The sequence below is a fragment of the Camellia sinensis genome, chromosome 12 (assembly GCF_055761805.1).
Source record: "Camellia sinensis isolate YWXY chromosome 12, ASM5576180v1, whole genome shotgun sequence".
NCBI classification, from domain to species: domain Eukaryota; kingdom Viridiplantae; phylum Streptophyta; class Magnoliopsida; order Ericales; family Theaceae; genus Camellia; species Camellia sinensis.
In genome coordinates this window covers 140,167,325-140,172,593 of record NC_138972.1, presented here as the reverse complement: position 1 = coordinate 140,172,593, position 5,269 = coordinate 140,167,325, and the positions used below count along the sequence as shown (strand labels likewise).

The 5,269-nt window shown below is 36.7% G+C and overlaps 1 long non-coding RNA gene and 1 pseudogene across 1 annotated transcript; one reads left to right on the top strand and one right to left on the bottom strand.

Annotated features, from left to right (window-relative positions):
- The first annotated feature begins 569 nt into the window (after nucleotides 1-569).
- Nucleotides 570-1,492, top strand: LOC145804286 (uncharacterized). The gene is made up of 2 exons (XR_014345915.1): nucleotides 570-665; nucleotides 1,158-1,492. It is a non-coding gene; the product is annotated as an uncharacterized LOC145804286 (long non-coding RNA).
- A 635-nt stretch (nucleotides 1,493-2,127) lies between these two features.
- Nucleotides 2,128-2,679, bottom strand: LOC145803933 (L-type lectin-domain containing receptor kinase IX.1 pseudogene; annotated as a pseudogene).
- Nucleotides 2,680-5,269: the final 2,590 nt, after the last annotated feature.

The following is a 5,269-nucleotide window of genomic DNA, read 5'->3' as shown; positions in this document are numbered from 1 at the left end:
TATGAGTTTTGAATACATGAGTTTGTTATGTTGAAAATAAGTTTGGTGTAAATTGGGACATGCATGGGATTAATTTTTGAAATTGAGCTTCATAATGTAATAAATTTGGTGTTGGACCATGTTGATACATGTATATGTGGAGTTTGAGCCATAATATGCAAGATATGTTGATTTGAATGTTGAATTTGAGCTCAAGAACAGTTCTGGAATTTCTAGAATTTGGGAGGTCTGCTCGAGCGGGGAAGGCGTCGCTCGAGCGGGAAATGCGAGCTCCCAGTATTTTTGCAGACAAGGATGTCCGCTCGAGCGGGGAAGTTCACGCTCGAGCGGGGGAGCTATATAGAATGACCTTCAGCTCGAGCGTCCGAGTTTACGCTCGAGCGTAAAAATGATGTAACCAGTACTTTTGCAGACCTTAAGGGTCCGCTCGAGCGGGGGACCACTGTTTCTGAAATTTTGAAAAGGCATTATGTGCTTCGTTTTCTGTTCTCTTTCACTTCTAAGTACTCTTAGGCATGCATTGAGCATTATGAATGAATTAAAAGAATAAGAAAGAAGCCTAAAGAGGAATATGTGAATTAAGAACGAATTGGATTGTTTGTGACCCATTGTGTTCATGAAATGTGTAGGGTCGAGCTCCAGGGCAAACCATCCAGCCGATCACTGTGAGTAATATCTTAATAAAATATTTTGGAAATATGTCATTTGTCCAATTACTTATCTCTCCTTGAGTTTTATGAGTTTGTTGATTTGAATTGTGGACAAATGTTTGCTATGCCATATGGTTGGGCCAAAGGCCAGTTTGATCTGAATGATAGAATGGATGGGCCAAAGGCCAGTTTGACATGAATGATAGAATGGATGGGCCAAATGCCAGTTTGATATGAATGAAAGAATGGATGGGCCAAAGGCCAGTTTGATCTGAATAAAAGATAAATAGGCCAAAGGCCAGTATGACACGAACGAATTGGGCCGGAGGCCGTATGATGTGTTCGGAACCGCAGTCATTTGACCTAAACTTGTGTATATATGCTAAATAGAGATACGAATTGGGCCCAAGGCCGTTTGAAGCATGTTGTTCTACATACCGTCTGTATAACTTCTTTATTTGATATTATTCACTGGGCTTTCGTTCACGCTCATTCATGTGTTTGTAGGTGAGCCAAGAGAGGTCCAAACCCAGCCTCAGTGAAGTTTGTGTGGAACAACCAAGGTTTTGAAGAGTCAGCCCTTACGTCTCACGCACGAGACCTGTCTTCGCCCTTTTGCTATCTTGTTTTATTTTGTCATGTCAGCGAGGACTTTGAATATGTTTGTACATAGTTTTGATCGATTGACTTAGAGTTGAATGATCCTGTATGTACAGAACTTTGTGATAGTACACATTTTGATGCGAGTTATTAATATGTATATGTATGGTTTGTTATGATGTGCCATGTAAGCACAGCTCTATGGACAAAGTTTTAAATTTTGCTTCCGTTTGGCCCCTTCACTCTGATGAGTTATGTCTGGTTTGGTTTGAGGCCGTAGGTGATCTCAAGATTACTGGCCGGTTATGTCCTTAACCCATGGGGGCGGGTTCGGGTCATGACAATATGCCTCAGTTACTATCTTTGGTTATGACCTATTGTAATAATTTGGTCATGACTTGATTATATACATATTGTGGTGTTAATTGTGATATTAGTTATAATTTTAATTTAGTTATGATTCAACACGTCTTTAGTTATATCTCATATATTGTTTGATTATGAATATTTTAACGGATTTAATTTTGATATTTATGATAATAAACTTTGCAAATGTCATAACTTGCATATGAAATATATCTAATATGCAAAGAATATTCAAAGTGAGACAGCTAGATTAACAATTGTTATGAAGATTTGTAAAAAGAAAGAACTTGAATAACATGAACTACAACATAATTAAAATATAGCTTGACAGACATTCTTTTAGATATTTTGCACAAATTATTTTTGGTTTCTTTAATTTATATTACACAGATTCCTCCAAGTTCACCTGATCATCTACAAAAACCAAACATGTTGCTATAGGTATTTTTGCTGGAAGAATGGGCAATGAAGCTTCAAAATTAAGCACATGAATTGCTTGGCTAATTGAAGGTCAAAGATTCTGATCTGGGTGAGCACACCAGAGCCCAACAATCATCAAGCATTCCATTTCCTTCGGATTGAAATCTGGGCAAATCTTCGTGTCCACCGCCGCTTCCAAAAGCCTATTGGTGCCATAGAGGTCCCAAACCCACTCCACCAATACCATATGGCTTTCTTCGACATTTTGGTCAATGGGTCTTCTTCCACAAGCTATCTCTAATGCCACAATTCCAAAACTGTAAACATCTGATTCTCTACTAGCTTTGCCTGTAACTAAGTATTCAGGTGCCATGTATCCCCTTGTCCATGCCAAAATGGTCGTTTGCGTATTTTTCCCGTGGTCGACAAACCTAGCTAATCCAAAATCCCCAAGTTTAGTATTGAAATTTGAATCCAACATGATATTGTTCGATTTTACATCTCTATGCACCACGCATTGTTCCCATCCTTCGTGTAGATACAACAATGTTGAGGCCAAGCCTTGTGCAATTTTGTACCTTACTGCCCATGTCAACACGCTTTTTTCATTGAAGAGATGGTTATCTAAGCTTCCATTTTCCATGAACTCATAAACAAGTAGGAGTTCATTTTTTTCATGACACCAACCAAGTAGTTACACCAAATTTCTATGCCTCAACCGACTAATGATCTTCACTTCAGATGCATACTCCTTTATTCCTTGTTTTGATCCCTTTGGTATCCTCTTCACAGCAACATAGGAATTTGATTCCCTCAAGAAACCTTTATAAACCCCACCAAATCCTTCCTCTCCAAGCTTCTATTCATCCGCAAAGTCATTCATTGCACAAAACAATTCAGCATATGAAAACTTCTTTGGTCCGATACCTGCATCGAATTCATCGTCCATGGACATATCAGGGGCAATATTCTCCCCATCCTCTTCTGGTGCTCTACTTTTCTTCCACTTGACAAAGCCAAACAAAGCCAACCCACCAACCAAAGCAGCTGATCCAACACTCAACCCCACAACCAGAGCATTTTTGTTGTTTCCACGCTTCTTTCTTGGGCTAGAGGTAGCATTGGGGCTTGGAATGAGACTGGAACTTGGACTTGGACTAGGACTAGCTGGCATATTAATTTGCAAACTCGAATTGAACGACCATGATTTAACAATATGACTCTCATACGAATCTCCTGTTCCAGCTGAGAAGCCTACTGTAACCCATTCTGGTAAGTGCTCCCTAAAGTCAACCGAAAAATTAAGACTAGTTTCAATTATGTTATTGTCTTTGTATCAGGTGAAAACAACACTCAAATTTTTCGAACTAGAATTATAACTAATCCAAGCTTCATTCTCTTTCCCGTACATTATGTTATTGTACCATATTGCAGTAACATTAGATGCAATAGAGCTGATATCAATACCTACATGAGTTGTTGGTGTGATGTTGAGTGGGTCCCATTGCCAATTCTAAAAGGTATCAAACTCCACAACAACAAATGGAGTCGATATGGGAGGAAAAATTGACAAGATTGGAAGACCCATGGCCGCACCTTGTGCGTTCATGGGAGTAGAATTGTTAGGAAGAAGGGAGAATGCGAACCCATCTGCAAAATTTGAGTTTCCTTCTGAATCAATTATGAACGAGAAATGGGTGTTGAAGTCCGCCCGTGTTCTGGAAGCTATGTCCCCAAGGTGAAGAGGATATTTATATGTAGCTCAACCCGCTTGCCAAGTTTCCTTTGGAGGGATGATTTGGATGCCTTGGGTGGAAACATTAGCTTGTGCTTCTACTATGATGGAGCTATTTGTATCATTAAAATTGGTGAAGTTGAAGTTCAGTGCAGTTGCATGGAGAGGAAAGTAGATGAAGAAGAAGAGAGAACAAAGCAGAATAGGTAATGGGCAGGGGTTTCATGGCCAAGAGTTGCAGACAGCCATAGCCTTGATTGTTTGTGATGAAAATTAAATCTTTGATGAGTGAATTTGACATATATTAAACAACAATAGGAAATAGGTCATTCATTGTTCCAAAGTCTTGTTAAAGTCTTTTGTGTATTGTTTCTAAATACATTTTTTCTGTAGTTGTGTGGGGTAGGTAATCCATATGGGTCATTTGGAAGACCAACGTTGTAATTATCTGTGGGCTAATGTTAGGAATACTAAATTTTTTATCAAACAAATAATCAAATATTTCATATGAGGGCTGAGTCCACAATTTTGTAGATCCCACATAAATATTTAATTATTTATTTAGTAGAAAATTTAGGACGTATAGCATTTTTCTTATCTGTGTGGGTTTCTTTGACCAGGTAAACTTTGGTGGCTGCAGTAAGTACCAACATATATATATATATATATATATATTTATTCTTTAAAGAGATATATATCTTGTTGGGACTTTGTTGAATCAGTCTTTGTGCACTGTTTCATTGCTTGTATCTTTAGAGGTGTTTTTCTTTCAGATCATAATCTGAATTGGAAGGTGGACTAAATCTATCATAGGTTTCGTTTCATTTTCTCAAATACTTGATGTATTTTATTTACATAAAAAAATTAGGTAATCATAAATTTAAAGGTAAATTATAAATACACTCCATGAGTTTTACTTAAATTACAAATTACCTCGTCGTTCTAGAAATTACATTATGTCCCATAAGGTTTCTAATTTCATAACAAATAGGTCTTTTTATTAATAAATCATCAGGTTAATTAATCATTTTTAATAATGTTAAAATTTTATTTCAATTAATAATTCAGATAATTTTATTATTGTATAGGTAAATAGTTAGAAATTTTACTTTTCAATTAATTCTGTTAAATAAAAAATTTTAACGAGGTATTTGTAATTTTTCAAACTACTTGGGGTAATTAATATTTTAAGCAAACCTTAGCGGGTGTATTTGTAATTTGCCCTATATTTAATTTATTGCATTTGTCACCAAAACAATGAACGGTTTGTTTTCAAAAATATTATTGTCATCCATTTTTTTTTTAAACAAACGTGATGAATTGAATAAATTGCAATCATCAGATCGGCCTAATTTTTTGAGTGGATGAAACATACGAAGTGTTCGACAAAATGAAAGGTTCAGATTGTCAAAACAAAACACGTGGTAAGTCCCACGAGCCCAAACAATACCTTCCAATACAGATTATAGACCTAAGAGAATACACCTCCTTTTTTAAT